Source organism: Camelus ferus, chromosome 26 (genome assembly GCF_009834535.1).
Source record: "Camelus ferus isolate YT-003-E chromosome 26, BCGSAC_Cfer_1.0, whole genome shotgun sequence".
Taxonomy (NCBI): Eukaryota; Metazoa; Chordata; class Mammalia; order Artiodactyla; family Camelidae; genus Camelus; species Camelus ferus.
Genome location: NC_045721.1, coordinates 23,099,396 through 23,118,374, shown reverse-complemented (window position 1 = coordinate 23,118,374; position 18,979 = coordinate 23,099,396). Strand labels below are relative to the sequence as shown.

At 39.4% G+C, this 18,979-nt stretch overlaps 1 long non-coding RNA gene across 1 annotated transcript; it reads left to right on the top strand.

Moving 5' to 3' along the window:
• Positions 1 to 12,188: 12,188 nt before the first annotated feature.
• On the top strand, positions 12,189 to 14,735 carry LOC116660013. Its single transcript, XR_004315370.1, has 3 exons — positions 12,189 to 12,948; positions 14,094 to 14,171; positions 14,653 to 14,735. It is a non-coding gene; the product is annotated as an uncharacterized LOC116660013 (long non-coding RNA).
• Positions 14,736 to 18,979: the final 4,244 nt, after the last annotated feature.

Genomic DNA, 18,979 nt, shown 5'->3' with positions numbered 1-18,979 from the left:
TACCTATCCTGGCCTAACTCACCCCAACTAAAGTAATTTAATTTGCTTCAATTTAAGCTACTATACACTAGACTGATACAGATCCAGTTGCCACCGAAATATCTTAGGTAAAAATAAACAATCATTAACATATTAGTTGATTTACACATCATATTTTTCCAAAGGAAAAACTGTAATGGACTGCTATTCATTAAATAGAGTAGATCATGTCTTTAATTAGCTTCCAGAATACTGCTTAGGATTACGGCACACTGTACATTTCTGCTGCAACTATATAAATATGTACATGCTTAAATTTATCTTTAACAGTCAGAGAAGAATATTAAAAATAAGTATAACTTTGATCTACAATTTACAAATCTCTTCATTCACATGAATTCATTAAAATATGAAGTCTAATGCAACTTTCAGTTTAAAAGATCTGTTCTTGGTAGATTGGTTCTTATCATAGATTTTTGTCAATTTCTTTGAAATCCTTCAGCGTAAAAGTGGGTGTACTGTCATTTATCATGCAATAGATGTGTCTAGGATGATTGTTCCATCATTGCTCCCGTACTTGGGTGCGCTAAGGGTTTAAGTCAAGGAGATCCCTGTGTTTCCCTAGAATTCCTTCTCAAGACGTATGTTACGATCAGTGTGTTCAGCCTGAGTTGGCACAAGGTGCAGACGGAGAGGCACCGACTCCCCAGAGCTGACAACACTCAGGGCTGATATTCTCATTCAACACCTCACTTCCGAGACAGGTGAGACACTGCAGGCTTAGGCGTGAGGGAACCAGATTACCTCTCACCATCTAACATGCTTTCAAACAGCTTAGTGACAAAAGGTGATGAAGGACTGAGGATAAACATTGTAAAACAGCTAAACTTGGTCCTGGAAATAACGTGAAAAGTATTTAGATACTAAGAACTGTCACTTCTTTCAGAATAAAATAAGAGGAAGTAGAACACGATCTTCCATGATGTGCCTGTTTATTTAACTGTAAGACATGTCAGCAGTTTTTTTCATAATCCCTGAGTGTATACATTTTTCCAAATACATGTTGGTAAAAACCTACTGGAAGTAAAAGCTTAGGACTGATGACCAACCATTATTAAGTGTTTAATAATAAATATATAAATAATAAAAAATAAAATCAGTGTATAAGTAACAAATATTAAATGTTTAATAATGGCAGATTATTATTAAATGTTATTTATAACTATTAATTTTAAAGTCATCAGTAGACCACTGAAATAAAAAGTACTTTTCCTCTAATCATTGCCTCTATTAATGAAGTACAACCAAAAACCTCCCTGGCTATCTTTCCTTTTTTCTTCTTTGAAAAATAAATATTTATTACACACCTATTATGTGTCAGATGCTGTAACAAACTTTGAAAGGATAAAGACTAATAAAATGCAGCTTATACCACTGAAGATCCTGGGGTGCAGGAAGACTGAAGAAAAAACCTGGGGAGCTATAGATTTGTTGGCCCTGCCTTATTAGTGAGCATGAGATTAATTTATAAGAAGTTGAAAGCACACAGGGAACTATGTTCAATATCTTGTAATAACCTATAATGAAAAATAATAAGAAAAAGAATCTGTATGTGTATAACTGAATCACTATGCTGTACACCAGAAACTAACACAACATTGTAAATCAACTCTACTTAAATAAGAACAAGAAACAAAACAACAAAAAAGCTGAAAGCAAAGTGATTAATATGGAATAACCATGATTCCCTGTGAAAGAATGACAAGTCTTTATTTTAATGTCAAAATCCTAAGATTAGTATTTTTCAACAAGTATATATGTTACCAAGTGTTACACTCTGTGCTAGGTCTCAGGGACATCAGGGAAAAAAGACAGACCTGGTTCCTGGTTTACAGGTCTTACATTCAAGTAACAGAGTCAGATGAAATCGAGAAAACAGAAAAGGAAACACAATAACCACAATTTAGCAACAAGGATGAAAGCCACCAGTGAGGGGCCATGACACTGGTACAAGGGCAGGAAAGAGGATTTGACGTTCTCACTGGGGCTTACTCCTAAGTACACATCCCTCCTACATGTGGACCACGTGTGTGTGAGATCGCCAGCCGTCGTGGGGTCTCTGTTCTAATCAGCTGAGCTGAATTTGTAATGGGTACAGGAATCATGTCTCCTCTCTTCCTTTTCTTACTCCCCCAGAAGCATCTCTTTGTTACATACCAAACAGTCTGTATATGTATACCATTTAAGTTGAATATATTCTTTATGTATATTTTAAAATTTCTCAGTGTGAGTGGCAGAGTGGAAAAAACTCTCCTATAAGAGAGGACTCATTTTTCTCTAATTCAATGGTATGTGTGTTCTATATCACCATGTAACTTTAGGCAGTCAAAAAGTCACTTTATCTATCTATCTATCTATCTATCTATCTATCTATCTATCTATCTATCTATCTGTCTATCCATCTATCCATCCATCCGTCCATCCGTGCATCTATTCTCCTGACCTGGAGACACGTGGTGGACTCTATTTAGGGGTCACTTCTTACATCTCACTTCTCCCCAGAACTCAGCACTGTGCTTACACACGATGCCAGTAATGACTGATGTTCACAGGACCTGGTTTCTTTCTAAAACCTCATTCAATAATCCCTCTGTCTCTGTAACCGGTAGTCCGGTGTTAACTACCAAGACAGGAAGACTCCGTGGGATATGAAGGCATAAGACAAGAAATGTGTTCATTAGACAACTCATATTTACATGAATTTACATGAAGTACTTTAGACGCCAAAATGTGTTATGTTTTTCTTCATATCTGAACGTGTTAATTATGTTAGAGATTTGAGGATCTGAAGGTCTGATGGAAAGATCATTACGACCAATGATTAGTATTGAGATGATAAGAAATGAGCAAAAAGTGAGGATGAGGGAAACAATATTATGAAAAAGCTTTGTTCTTATGAAATTGGCTATAATTACTATGATAATTAACTATGAATGCATTCTGTTGTAACAGTAATAACGACTTGGCCATTTCTCTAAATCCTACCTATATTTTCTAAAGGTGCTTCTAGTAAGTCTCACTTTGTACTGCTTTTTTGATCAGCTGATCAACTTCCTGCTGCACGAATTTGCTCTTTCTTCGATACTCACTCTCTCACTGGATGGCACCACCGTCTGCATGATAACCCAGGAAATGTCAGGAAGCACCGTCCTTGAATCTTCCTTCTCTATTACCCTGATGTCCAGACAGTCTGAGACTCTGTAAATTCCATGCACCTTTGTTTTAAATGATCTCATTCTTAGTATCTTCCTCCATCACCGCCTTTGTTTCGCTGAATCATTCTCTCCCTTCTAGCTGCTTTCTAATGGCTGAGAGGCATCATTCCTTGTACCGCCTCCAGAATCATCTTCCTAAATGCAGATGTGGCTATCCTTTCTTACTCAAGTCCTTTCAAAGACCTCACTGTCCTGAGGACAAAGTTAATACCCACTTACCCCTCCCTCTTCTTAGAACCACAACTGGGTAACTTGTTTCATTTGTTGGAATCACCCATTTACTTTTAAATCTGTGTCTTCTCCCCAGAGGTTCACTTCATCCTCACGGGGTAAGGTTGCCCAAGGGTTGGACTCTGCCTTGGTCAGTGTTACAGCCATAACAGGAGGATGTTGTTTGAATGCTAAGTTAATCAGTATTTAGAAACTGCTCCTGGCAGACGGATTTAGAATTCCTTCAATACACATAATCTTGTGAAAAACAAGCAGCCTTGTGTGTGGAGGTGGTCCTAGAGAGGTAAAGTATATTAATTTTCAGTGAGACGGGTGATCCGCCTTCCATACAATCTGCTCTGCATCAAGATTACTTGAAGACCTGCCGTAGGTTGAAACCAAGGTCTAGCCCCTTGGTTGTTGTTTACTCTAGCTAATGGCAGTGATTATGTTTGAAGCACTGTCTCATACTGTTGCACTTTTGTTGGTATTTAATAAAAACTCAGAGAACAGCTTGCAAAAAGCAGTATTCATTCCTGCTGAGAGAAAAAAAGAAGCAAGTGAATCACCTACTAAGCAATTTCAAATGTTTCTGCTGCGACCTTAACAGCATAATTTTAACTTTCAGCGCTGGGCGAGGTCAACACTGGTGTACTCTGAACTAACGCATTATACTGGAGAACTGGATCCAGAGGTAAAGTGGAGTTTCCTTTTTCTCAAAAGCTGTTTAGCCAAGATACACAATCCATGATCAAGAGTAATTTGGTGAGAACACTAGTGAAGTGTATACCTGGATAAACACTTGTTGCCCCATGTTCCAAAATACCAAAGCTCACTTCTTTTAGGTTCCCATTTATATTTACTGCTGTTTTTATTTCAAATTATTTTCTTGTAATTTAAACTGCAGACTAGAGTAATTAGTTTTATTCAGAATATTTAGAAATCTGGAAGGCACCATTTAAAATTACTATTTCTAGCACGAATAAAATTTTTAAAATTACTTTTGATTGTGCAGAATTAAGGGTATATTCAAAGATTCCAGCATCTAAAAAACATGCTTAATTTTTAGTTTTAAGAAAGTGGTGATAGCTTTTTCTTTCTTATACTTCCAGATTCTCTTAGAGTCATTCAAGTCCACTGTTTGCTAATGCATTGGCATTGTGCTAGCTTTAGGTGTGACCAAAGAGAAACACATTCAGTGTGGATTACTAATTACACTATTAGTAATTCTGGCAAATTAAGGACTAATATTGCATTGGTATAATGGTGATTGATAACTTACAGATCATTCAATAAGAACTAATTCCTAATTAAGACAAGGCTACAGTTAAAGAAAAAAAATATACAAAAGGATGATAGATAACGGATTTACTGTGAAAAGGTTTTAAACGAAATCCAAGTATTAGTAATAGATGACTTGGAAGGGACTTATCTGGTAACCCCTACAATTCAGTGCCATTTTTCTTTTGAACATTATCTAACACACTGCATTCTCTGGGGTTTGTAACCCTGGCTAAAAATCTCTCAGGAACCAGCTCCCTCATGACCTTTCTGGTATTTCCTGTTTGAGTCAGAGTGGAAGCATCCCTAACAGGCCCTGTTTTGGGGGATTTAGCCCTTTGCTTCCACAACTACAAGAATCATGAGATAAAAGAAGCTGAAACAAGAGAAAGGCAGCCAAACCGTGGTTTTGGTGTTCAGCATCTCCTGCTTCATTTAAGGAGAAAGGTTTATGACTTGTGGTCCTCAACCAGCCATCACATATAAAACGGTATTTAGGTATTTTCTTTGGCTACTAACTTAACGCGTCACTGACTGTAATTCCATTACAAACTGTTTGAGTCAAGGTTTGGAAGACTGAGACAGAGGAAAGCCTGGAGCTTCGTAAGCAGAACTGGGGTGACACAGCATCGTAATTACATGAGCTGTAACTCTGTGAAGGGAGGGTGCAGGGCAGCCAAGTGTGTCATAAAGACCATCAGGAGGTCGGGACTTGATTCAGACAATAACTTGCTGTAACTCTGGGCAAGCTACTTCACCCCTCAGGTGCTGAACCCCATCAGGGTGTTTCAAACTTCCTTCCTTCCTTCCTCTCTCCCTTCCTTCCTTCCTTCCTTCCTTTCTTCCTCTCTTCCTTCCTTCCTTCCTTCCTTCCTCCCTTCCTTCCTCCTTTCCTCCCTTCCTCCCTTCCTTCCTCCCTTCCTTCCTCCTTTCCTCCCTTCCTCCCTTCCTTTTAGCTGTGGTCCTTTAAATATGTAATCTTAGGTAGAATCTCAATTTCTGTCATTCAACATTTACTGAGTACCAGCTATGTGCTGGGCCCTGTTCACAGGACTGGAGCATGACACATAAAATAAACCAAAGGAGAGATGATAAGGTGGACGTGGAGCTGAGGAGTGGGAACCTGTCTTCTTGGATGACTGACCCCAGGAGCCTGGCAGTGGCCTAGAACATTCTCTGAATCCTTGTTTTTCTAGAGCACAGTTTGAGGACCACAGAGAGCTCCCTTATCTTTGTAATACTCTCTGGCTCCACAAACAGAGAGTGCACATTTATTAGCCATTGTAGTTGCCATCACAAATGCACCCGACTGTCACAGTTAAGTTCGTGGTGTATGGGATCATCCCACTGCAACTGACATCTGCTTTCTAGATGGTGTCCTGTTTTAAAGAGGAAGAGGCGAATGAGTCACATTTTTACTTTGATGAGATCTTCGCCTCTCTTGGTCTCAGGTTTTGTTCTTGGTGCTGAGGTTCATTTTTATCTTACTAGAGAGAGCATTGATGGTCCACGATCTACTTCATTTTGCATGACTATTAAAGGAATTCTTAACCGTGTGTGCCAATCTTATTTAACAAGTAATGGTGCCCTGTCAAGGAGACCTTGCACATTCTATTTGATATCTGAGCAAGTTAAGCCAGAATTGAAATATATTTTAATTTCTCATCTGAGAATAAACAACAAGAGAAAAGAAGGGTAGGGAAAAAAGCAGTTGCCATTCAGCTTTATAAGGAATAGTTATATTTGACAGCTATAATATATAACCACTTATCCTCGCTGCCAGTCAAAGATAATTTCCTCTGGTTTCCTTCAAATATATTTGAATCTACCAAATAACGTACAAGGTGTTTTTCTCTTAAGAAAAAAAGGTAGGCTCTGAAATTATATGAAGTTTAAAAGATTTAAGTCCTAGTTAGAAAATTTAGCTTGAAATCGAATGGTTATCACCGCCTTATATTTCAATAATATTTCATTTCCCACACCTGCCTTCTCGAGCCATTTCAATCATGAATAACAGTGGGGGAGAAAAACAATAAGCATTATGTGTGCAGCGCAGGTCTTGGCAGGTAGGAGCCAACCTGGAAAGAACAAAAACTGCCACCACAGGGCTGGAGCTGGTGGGGAGCCTGGAGCTCCTCCCCGACAGTACCGAACTCTGCAACTCTGTTCTCTCTGCGGTTTTAAGAAGGCTTTGGTCTTTCTAACATTACACTCTGAAAGCCAACTTAACAGATGCTCTATTTCTGGAGAGCTTTGTAGCCAGAATTATGGAAAATTCTTGTGGTCGTTGTCATGTTCACTGATGAAGGGGCAAAGCACAGAATAAATCTGGCTGATGTGCGTGAAGACCGCAAGCTCACGGACAGCACCTCCTGAATGGCATCTTCTTTATGCTATAGTTGAAGAGAGGCACCCCTTCTAGCAGCTGGAAGGTGGCTCCGGGATGCAAGGTAGTACCTGGGGGGCTGTGCCAAGTGCCTGGCGTGAACCTGGGAACGTCAGTGCAGAGTTCTGGTGAACGGCGTAGCGGAGCTAGTGCTTTACAGCTGAAGCAGGTGTGGGCCTGTGTGACATGATGTGAGAGGTATTAAGAAGGCTTCATAGTCAAATCCGTCACTTCCATCATCATTCCTCTCAGATAAGATCTTTCATGCTCTTATTAAAAAGAAAACAGGTTATCGGGGGTGGGGGGTGAGTCACCGCTACCTTAGCAATAATCAGTTCAACAGATAACCCAGCAGAACGTAGGAGCCTGGGTGAGTGGTACTCACAGAGGTCAGTTTTGGTTGAGGGAACAGGTTGGCCCGGATGCAGATGAGGGTGGGGAGGTCCCGCAGCACTAGCTACGTGGGCCCAGGGAGGGGCCGGGTGGAAGAGGGTAGGATGGATTCAGCGCTGATTCAGTTCCTGCTTCCCCTGAAGTAATGAGTGTAAAAAGTCATCTTGACATCTGAGTGATTCTGTCTTACGAAAACTCCCTGGATGCTGAGTGCATCCTGTTTTCCTTGATTCTCCTTCAAAACATTACTTAACATCTGAGGTTTAGCACAAGGAGTTGGGGGTGCGAAGTCTCCTTTCACTACATCCCCAGCATTCCTCCAACCCAACTAATTCTCCTCAATTATGTTCCAGAAACTTTATCTTTCCACCCCCTTCTTGGTTCCACTGCTACCGTTGCGCCTCTGAAGGCTCATGGTCGGTCTCTGCTGCACAATGGCTACAACGATAGGTCCCTCCTTTAAAGGTACAGAAGGTGGAGGATTTTCAAGTTAATTCTATCTTCCTTTCCCACACACTTCAGATAGTAAACGAGAAGGGTGTGGCCACTTAGACCTCCAGAGAAACTTCCCATCCTCAACAGCCCCACCCAGTACGGGCAGCAGCTACAAGGAGCTTGCTTAGTCACCCCCTCCTCTGTTACAGAAATGTGTCCTTTAACACGACTCAGTTCAGCAAAAGTAAACCATCGTGCCTTCTCCAGTGGCTGTTGCAAGGATCTCTGCTCGATAATGTTCTCTCAGATCAAGTCCCTGCTGCTCCTGAGCTTACAGTCTAGCCAGAAAGGTCAGGGGCACCTCTCAGAAGCAGGGAAATTAATCACCCACAGAAAGCAATGAAGTGTTGAATGCTAAGTGACGAATGGGAGAGAGCGGATAGGAGCTGTGCCTCCCAGTGTCCTCTAATTCTTCACAGCCTTGTCGCAATTGTCATCAAAGGGGCTAGCTGGATATTTGTTTAACATCTTGTCTTCACCTTATTTTTAATTCCTTTCCTTTCCTGCCCCTTGGTGCCGGGTCCTTGCTGGGGTTTGTTGCCAGTGTATCCCAAGGGAAAGTCAGAGAAGGAAGCAGTCACTGACCAGCCCTGGCCATCGGGGAAGACTTCTCAGAGATGCTTCAGATCTGGTGGAGGGAAAGTCCAAAAATTGCTCTGGATTAGTCATGCCAGCCTAGCCCTCTGTCTGCACCACAAGACTCTAATGACACATTTCTTCATCTGGGAATCCCCAACTTGGTGTTAGAATCAGAAAGGCTTCTGGATGCCTCCTGTCCTCAAGTGGCTTGGACAGACTGCCAACGGCCTGTGGCTTGACCTGTTTGTATGTGCGACCCCAATTCAGTTCACCACAGAGACATATCCAGGTTCCACGGGTTTGGACTCCCAGGCAGCTCCCAAACCCTGGTGGTTATTATTATTTATGCTTTGAAAAGAGCTCTGGGCAGAACCATCCCCCTGAAACTCCTTACTGTCTTCAACGCAGTAATTCTCTGTCTTTATTCTTGTTTCCAACTCTCCCAGGATTCAGAAGAACATAATGAAAAGGAAAACTACAGCCAACCTTTCCATGATATGCTTAGCTTTGTGTGCAATGCAGTGTGAGCAGGAAGACATCGCTCCACCGTAAACAGGTTTTTTAGCCTCCTCTGCTGCTTCGGGTGAGGAAAGGCAGGCAGCTGGTAGGACACTGAGGCAGTGCCCCCGATTCCCTTCCCTGGTCCCCTCCGTGAGAGCAGAATGAGCCACCTCCACCCAACTGTGCGGTGACTACCATGCATTAAGATGCACAAATAGCAATCTAGCCCTTGAGTCTTTCTTTTCATATTTTTCCAGACAGCTTCAGTCCAGATAAGGTTCTGACTCCTCCTGAGATAATTCCTAACATTTCTAAATGGGTTTCAAATTCCCTCCCAATTCCACTGTCAGTAATGAGCACCACATTTCACAAATGGGCCGGTGGGTTATACAGATGCACATCTTATAACTGTACTTGGTTTTGCTTGAAATCGTTTCAGGAACTATGGAAAAGGAGTGGTTTATTTAGAAATCAGGGGTAAATACAACCTTACAATTATCATGTGAATATGGGGGATTAAGAGAAAGGAAAAGCAACACCACTAGCAACATTCTTGTCATCTCACCCTCCCTCCCTCCCTTGAGATGTTATGCATTTTCCTCCATTCGTGTGATCTGGGGGTCCATTTAAAGTCGCGTTTAGAGTCTTTTGAATATTTCCTGTGGTGACAGAAACTTGTTCTTTGAGGAGAGACTTTAATTTAGGGAACCCAAAGATAGAAGTAGCCCAATGAATAAGGTGGATGATCATGGCAGGTGATACCAACTTTGTTTAAAAAAATAAAGGGAAATGGGAAAGATTTTCTCCATATGGTCTTTTACACCATAGCATCACTGGGATAATGCTGTAACCTTACAGAATGACTCTCTGAAGAGGCTGACTCTTGACTGGTAGGTTCTTTTCTCTTCTCATGCAGGTTCTGTGTATTGTGGTTTTATTTACGCTCTGGTTTGCACAGAATTATGTCCCTAATTACTGTCACTGGAGCTGGGTCTTACGAGCTTCTGGGAATTCTAGTCCACTTCAAACAAGTATTTAATATATCAAATTGAGATAATTAAATTGTGCTTTTGCTTTGCAGAACACTAAAAGCAAAATAGCTCCTATGCTACTCAAACCATTTAAAATGTTTTTGGAAATGTTAAATTATCTGTAGGTGTGCAAACTAGATTCTAAGTTCAAGTCCAGATGGTACCTTATATTGCTTTAGTCACTCCTAGAACACGGGTTCAATTAAAGTTGCCTGACAGGGGAAAATTAACATTCTCTAAATACGCAGGCAAACCTTTCCTCCTTCATAGGACAAAAGAATTGCTCTGCGCCTTGGCCTTGGCCATGGCTTTGTTTTTACTTTCCCCACCCCCAAGTTCACACTTGAGGCACATTTTAATGCTGTGTGTCCACCACCTATTTCCTGTTATTGTGTGTCTTATTATAGGCTGCCCTCCTTAGAGTTCTTATCTTTTCATCATCTCCTAGTCCTTTCAGTTGAGATGAATTTGCCAGAGGCAGGGAAAGACTGAATGGACTCTGTCCCTGTCTGAAAGGGAACCGCACCATAAGCTGTTAAAATGAAGGAGGAATGCCCAATGCACTCACCACTTGTGTTGTGGCGTCAATATTTTGTTTGAACTGCAAGCCAGAATGGAACTTTTTTGAATGTCAAAGACATTTTTTTTTCTTGAAATCTTAAAAAAAAAAAAAAGTCTAAGTTTGGACCTTAATGTGTCAACAGATCTCTTTTACATTATTTTTGGCTAAAGCCAGAAACAAAATTGTGTTGAAAAATATTATGAGAACACCTCTCCTCCTAAGATTTCTAGTCTGGTATAGTAGACTCCAGAGGTTTGGATTAATCAGATAAGCCTTAGAAAAACATCCACTGTTTCAGATGATCTGCTTAACCAAGTCCCAAGGTTAAACTGCTAGAGGGCTTCCGATCTGGAATGAACTAGCTGCGTGTTAGGGGAGTGGTCTGATAACTACTGCTTACCAACGAGGGAACCTGAAACCCCACAGTTATGCTGTTAATAACGCGGCCAAAGAAAAGCCACATTCATGTACATTTCTAAGGCTAATGTATATTTGCAAGATGCGCGTCTCTGATATGATTAAAATATGATATATGTGACTGAATTAACCTGATTATTCCATAATAAAAAGTAAAAAAAAATACTACTCTGATCAAACTAGTCATTTTGAGATTAATTATTTAAAAATACATTTTTTTTTCCTGCAGAAAATTTGGATTCTTACCTTTGGTGGAATAAACAAGTAAAAATGTTTTGGTTTATGAACAATGGCATTCAGGAAACACTTTCTGAGAATCTGCTCTGTATTCAGTGCTATGACAGGATGAATGATAGCAGGGCAAAAATTCAACATCCCTGCCCTCAAAGAATTCAGTCTCATCCAAGAGATAGTTAAGGAAACACATTTTCCATGTAAATGGGCTGTAAGGTTTAACACAACTAGGTGGAGGGCTCTGTGGGAACAGAGTTCGGCACATCTAATGCTGCAGGTGACACCTTAGATAAAATAGTGTAGTGGCTGCAAAGTCCTAAAGGTAAAGTACAAATTTCCTCCATGGTGGGAAGGTCAGAGATGTGCAGGCAATGAATTTTAGGAACTGTAGCAAAAGCCAGATGGTAAGTCAGAAAACCAGATGCTGTCATTTCATGCACCTTAACATTCCCTTGTACCTACATTACACTATGTTCTATACTAAACAATATAAACTCTCAGGGCCTTAGTTTTTCACGTGCAAAACTGGGATCACTTTAAGGTTTTTTCTGACGATTAAATATATGGATCCACATAAAGCACTGAGAACAGTGCCCAGAATATAGTAATATGGTAATACTACGTTAACTGCTATTAGCTGCTGTTTTCAAGTTTATCCATTTCACTGACGATGTCACACAGCAAGATGGCAGGGTGGCCGGTCAACTCCTTTTCTTATTCACAAATACTGATGAAGCACTTACTATGCACCAGGCATGGGGGTTCAAGAGGGAAACCGTCAAGAACCTACCTGTTCTCATGCTGCTTAAAATTCCAGGGCTGAGATGAAAGAAGAGCAAGTAAATCTCATAAAACAAATAAAAAATATAAATTCAGAGATCAGTAAGTATGAAAGAGCATGACGGTCCTTGGGGGTGGGGGAAGACGTTTCACGTACTGTCACTGTTGACGCTTTCCTGGAAGAGGTGAGAACTTGAATGCTAAAATGGAACCAGCCCTGTAAAGACTCGAGGTAGGAATATGCTCGGCATGTTCCGGAAAGAGCCAGAAAGCCACTGGATCTGTAGCAAAGGTAAGGAGAGGTAACTAGAATTGCAGGACGAGGCTGGAGAAGCAGCTAGGCACCAGAGCACGGAGGGCCGGGGGGGTGGTAAAAAAATTCGAATCATTTCAAGTTTAATGGAAAGTCTCTTTAGGATAAGGCACAGTCAGTCAGTCTTTCAAAGATCTTCCTTTCCCTCCTCCTGCCACCAAGCACTCCGCTAAGCTCCCTGAACTGCGGAGGGTCCCTCATGCCCTCCCAGCCCCCTTCAGAGGGCACAGCCATCCTGTTGCTCAGAAACCATGCAAGAATATATCCTTACTCTTCTGTCTACACTTGGTCTGCCTTTTTACCTTGGTAATTCCGTTTGAGTACGTTTCTTCCCTTTATCTTGAATACCACACCCTTTTCAATGACAATTTGTGTAAAACTTGTTCTATGTTCTAGGCACTGAATGAGGCTCCATGGTTAAAACGGTGAAAAAGACACAATTCTTGCTCTTAAGAAGCTCAGCTGCCAAGAGGGGTCAACAGACAAGTTAAGAGACGTCAAGGCGTGGGCTGGTGAGTGTAGTGACTGGGAGGAGCTCAGGGAGAACCACCTTCCCCAGTGACAGCGGTGCAGGCTCCTGAAGGAAGTGCCCAGTGTGAGCATCAGAGGCCAAGAGAACATGGGGGAGAAAGTGGGAGGGTGAAGGAGGCTTTCCAGGCAGGATAAGTCATCCTGAGAATCCAGAGGCCAGAGAACACAAGTTTCCAGAGAAGGAAAGCAGTACAGTGTGACTGAGATGAAGCCAAGTTCCTGAATTTAATTCAGATTCTCCAGTTGCTTCTAATTCTCTTCAGTTGCTTCCATGATTGGCCACTAGTGCCATGTAGCCCACCTGGTCTTTAATAGCGGTGCGGGTTTTGGCAAGACACTGACTCTGAATATCAGTCTTTCCCTACCCCCTCATTTAAAATGGAAGAACAAATTCCATTAAGTCCACACCGCATGGAGTGGATTTACAATTAATCAATACCTCATGTGGACAGATGTGGCTAGTGGAGCAACAGGCATACAGAAGGTGATCGATAAACGTTAGCCTTGTTCCATCCCTCAGTTGTTTTTAAGAGAATATACTGGGTGCTCAAATTCCTCAAAACACTACCATTGTTTCCTATTACATTACTTACTAAGGAGCCTCTCACCCTGTTTTTCTGAAGCTCTTGGTACTATATTATTAGTCCTGTCCACAACTAGTCTACCCCCTCCTCAACTAAAATTTGAAGTCCTTTGCAAAAGCACCTGCTTCCTGGATGTCAGCCTTCTCCCAGGCTTACAAACTCTGATTCATCATACTTGTAAAGCCTTTCTCTTCCTTCAGTATCCTTTATAGGTAGTTTTCTGTGATGTATGATGGGAAGAGAAATTGTGAATTCTCCCAGGATATAACTTCTTTAAATCTGACACTTCGTAAATCAACTCTGATTAACCTTTCTTTTTCAGAAAAATGAGACTGAGATAGATTTATCATTTTTCCGTTTTTCTCCATTATCTAACTATTTTGATGATTGAAATCAATAATACCCCTAGAGGTATTTTTTCCTATTTCCATTCTTTCTTCCTCAAATCTTTGAGGAAATAAAAAAATAGACTTAGGTCACCTCTGGGCCTAAATTTGCGGATCAGATACCTATGGAGTGACTGTCATGTTCCCACCCTGCAGGAAGCTTTGTGGCTGAAGAGGGCTCTGCACTGGACTTCCTGGTTTCCTGGGAAGCTTGAGGCAGATAAGGTCCAAGCTGTAAGTCAAGATCATTCACAGATCTATTGACTTGGAAACCAGCTAAGATAAGCTAGCTGGATTCTATGTCATAGAGTCAAACTAAGATATTAATAAGTTTAATAACACGTCCCAAGCAAGTTCTTCTATTCCCATGACCTCATTTCATCAGCTCTCTCCCCATCCTATTTGGCACAAGGATTTCTAGACACAGGTTGTTACAGATCTTTATGGAAAACTTCTGGCAGTAAGTCTCTCATTATAGAGCTCTTTTGTTGATTCTTGTTCAGCAAATGTGAATTGAAGATATTTGAAATTGGATTTAAATGCCACATAGTCTTTCCTCTACTTGACACTTGGAAGGGGGGCCCATATTATGCAAGAGGAGAATGAAAATCCTGCCAGAAGTACCAGTGAGCCTAGTTTAGCAGTAGCACTCGTCATACCTCACCCCCTCCTTTGGGTCCAAAGGATTGAAAGTTTCATTTTCACCTCATTTTAGGGAGCTGGTTTGGCCTGAAGTCACACACAAAATGAACCGTCTCCAACATCTACATCAGGAAGTAACTCTCGCTCAAGATAAAGGTCACTGGCGGGGCAACAGGCGTGCATTGCTTATTCTGGCGTCTCTTTCCTCTCCTGGAGATCATTTGGAAAAGCTACCACGACTTCTCCTTTATAAGCTTTAAATGTTGAAATGAAAGCTCTTGCATGTTGATTAGTACTTCCCTTGATGAGGTATACAAGTGTCATGTAAAACAAAGTGGACTTCGCTCATGATGGATTTAAACGTTCATTCCACAGGGGTATTCTTGAGCCAAGACCACAATGCTTTGGCTCCTAGTTACTCGTGGAAACTTCTAATTGATTGCTTTAAACCACTTGCCAATTACTGCTCTAAGGAGCAATCCCTTGAAGTAGAACTCACATGGGCCCGTGCATCTCTAATGCTGAAATGTGTTTTAATTCCATCGTGTCTAGGATTTTACCCATTGAATTTATTTGGAAGCCTCATGGGCTATTTAATAGGAGATTATATTTAAAGAGACATTAGTAGAACATGAAATTCCAAATAAGTTGCCATCTTTTAAAATGACCATTTGAAAGGCATTAGAATGCAATATTTGTAAGAGGTGTATTTTTCAGACATTGGCTGTTTAATTAAGGGAAATATAAAAAATATCTGTTGTTACCTATCCTGACCTTAAGGTTACTCAGTAAAAAAATAAAAAAATAAAACCCTTATTAAAATGATCTTTCTACTTACACGATAATATGTTTGAATCTCCATATTTTGAAGGAAAAAAAATACATAAATGGGCTTACATTGGCCAAATATATTAGAAGTAAGTACTAATTTTTAATCCATTCTAATTTGTGAAAGGTTTGTTCCAATGTCCATATCTTCCTGAAATTTCAAAGAAATGAATTCAAAACATTCATAAAAAATTAAAAATATGAATAGAAACAAAGTTAAGTAATAAATTAAATGAGACCCATCTAATTTCTTCTAGTGCCTAACTGAACCTAGGATTTAAAAAAATATAACATAATGAAATTATATGGAATATTTTAAAAAATCAGGTAAGTAGTAATATTCTGTATTTTTAATCAAATTTATATATATACATTATATAAATTGCTGAAATAAAGACTGTAGATATTTCAGTACTCAGAGTACTCTGAGTATGTTTGTGAACAGAGACTACGAGAAAGTGTGTTTCATCTGTATCTATATTCATTCATTGATTAATTTTTTATATGAAAGGCACTAAAGAATATATTGATGTTTAAGGCAGTGGCTTACATAAAGGGCCCTCTAGAAAAAATCACAATTGTTTAATTTATGGTTCTTTAAAAAACGAATTTAATGTCTTTTTTTCTTAGACATTTTTCATGTTTATCATAGAAATTTTAAAGAATATATGCAAAGAAGAAAACATTACCAACACCTTTCATCGCTCTCAACAGAACGGGTAAATAGATTTTCAGTCTTTTTAGATGTATATGTCTGTCTCTAGATGTTCTTTGTTGTAGCTTAAAGGTTACTTCTCAGAGAGCTCTTTGTTGTCTAATGAGGTCTGACCTGTTACCATAGTAACCTGATTATCCATCACATTCTGTAATTTTATCTATCTGTGTACTTTTTAACTTTCACACTACAAATAAAAACTCCACAAGACTTGGGGGCTGTGTCTTTTCTTATTGTTTCTTATTTTATCCCCAATATCTTATACAATAGTTCACAGAAATATATGGTCAGAGATATCTTCCATATGAATTATCAAATTATTTTAATTGTAATAAAAAAGAAAACAAACAAACCACTGGGGGAAAACGCCCTGAGGCTGATATTACACTGTTACCGCATTACAATGCTGGAGTCGTGGGAAGGAAATGGACATCTCCACAGGATTGAATCTCTCCATGCATAAACATAAACTGTCTGTATTTACTCTTCACTTACGTCATACACACTTCCACTTAAGTATTTCATGTCTCTTCTCACTACTTTTATTGGGACTATTTATTATTCCTTTAAATAATTTTTCTATAAATTAGCATTAAATTATTCATTTCTATAGAATTCTGCTGTTGGCCACTGACTGTTTAGTCCATTCTGAAAGTTTTTAACTTTGTTGATTTTTTTTAAAGAAAATTTGGTCATCCTATTGAAATGTTTTCTCATTCTTGGAATACATTCCCCTCTCGTTATTATGATTAAAAAATATTTTACTACATTCTACTGGCTGCCATTTTAGTTTTGCTTTTTGTATCTGTTTTCTTAAGGCAAAGCGTCATGGGGCTGCCTCTCTGAGAACTGTCGTGAGCATCGTACTGGATGGGAGACGTGAAGCTGAAGGTAACTTGTTATCTGGGAATGCCAGACGTGAGAAGGGACCTCTTTGGCTGGCTTTCAACACAGAAAACTCACTGAGACACTCAGCTCTGCTGGATATTCAGGAATGAACAAGGATTTCAAAATGATTATCTGAATCAGAGGCCGCTATAATTCTCACCTTTCAAACGTTAGCTGGACTCTGCTAACGCTCTCTCAAATACTCAGCTAAATTCTATCACACACTATGGGCTTTGATATTAATTGCTTGGGGAAACAAAGAGAAAAAATTGTGTTCCTTCTTTGGGTCAATGCAGCGGAAAAGATAGATAAGAGAGCACGACATGAGTGTGACCCGGATTTCACCAGGAATAGGAAACTGGAACAAGAGTGACTCTAAGATCATGAAACCATTCCACACTCCATGCCCCATATATGAAGGTTGAGGGCTAAACTGTGTACTCTCAAGACAGACGTTATTGCCTTCAGCCCGAGTGTTGTATACTTACATTTCTTAAAATTTCAGCTCCCAGATACTTGACAGCCTCTTTGAAAAACTTTCCCTTGATGCCTTTTGATCTTAATTGATTAAAATGTAACCCTCATATTTAGTTTAGCCTAAGTTAATCACATTTAGTTAGTCTAAATCAAGCTTATGGAAACTACTTCATCAATAAAGTGATAGATATATTAATAAAGCATACAATAAGACTTCAAGAACATTTAAGAACTTTGTCTGCAAGTGGTAAGTATAATCAAAATTAGATTCATATCTTTGCTTTGCCATTTATTAGCTTTGAAACTTCAGTCCAATTGTTTAAACTCTCTGTGTCTCAATTTGCTTATTTGTAAAATGACACTAACAGTGCCTGGTATAGTTGTTCTATGAGGTTTAAATAAAATAAAGTACATAGAGCATGAAGCAGAGTGTTTGGCAATGGTATCTACTCAAGAAATGTTAGTTCATATTACTCTGTCTGGACTAAATACAGTTACTGGTTTAAAAAGAAATATATATATATATATCAATTGGAAGTAAAATGCGACTGGCAGAGAAAGAAAATAATCTGTGAAATTCAAAGTTGTCAGGCCAAGTATTTAATTAAGAGTAAACTGTGGGCAGAGAATACAAACTCTGAGATACAGAGAATGTAAACTCTGAGATACGGGTTCAAATTGTTTATGGATAATTTTATTTAAAAATCAATGTCAAATTTTCTCCTCAAATGTATCAAGTGTGTATTATTTTACTCTGAAATATAAATTGGGTGTTTCTGAGGCATTTTGTTGCTCTCAATTTCTTAAAATGACAGGCAGTGAGGCCCACTGACGCAGGTACAGCTGACAATTCCCGCAGTCAGTGCCGCACCTGCCCTCAGCCGAGGCGTTCATGCTGGAATCACACATCCTAAACCACTCCTCTCTCCACCACTGCTACTTCTGAGCTGCTAAACGGACTTCTTTCCCCATAATCCTTCAATATCTGCAAAGCATTTAAGAATCTTTATTTTTGATTTTAACTTAAAAGATTTTCATAAACACTATCCAATTGTATTATTTTATTGATATTTTATTGTTTATCAATTTATTGATATTGGTATCTTATTGACATAAATATTTAGGCTTTGCTGTTAACTGCTGAATGTGTCGTCATCACAACCAATGCTAAGATTTTATAATAATATGTAATAATAATATATAAGAGGGATTTTATAATTCCCTCTAAAATTATAATTTCAGCCAGTAATATGGTTATATTGATTCTTAATAAATTAATGATATTAAGGAGTCAATACTGATATCATGGCCAGATACCAATATGTTTTGTTTTGATAAATGACATGCAAGGTCTTAGGAAAGAGAAATGTCATGACTTTGTCTGGACAGATAGGTATAAAAATTTAAAATAACTAAAATGCTCCTTTACTAAAGGTGAAAACAATCAGAAATTTCCAGAAGCAAAATTAATAGCTATTTACCCATGTGCTTA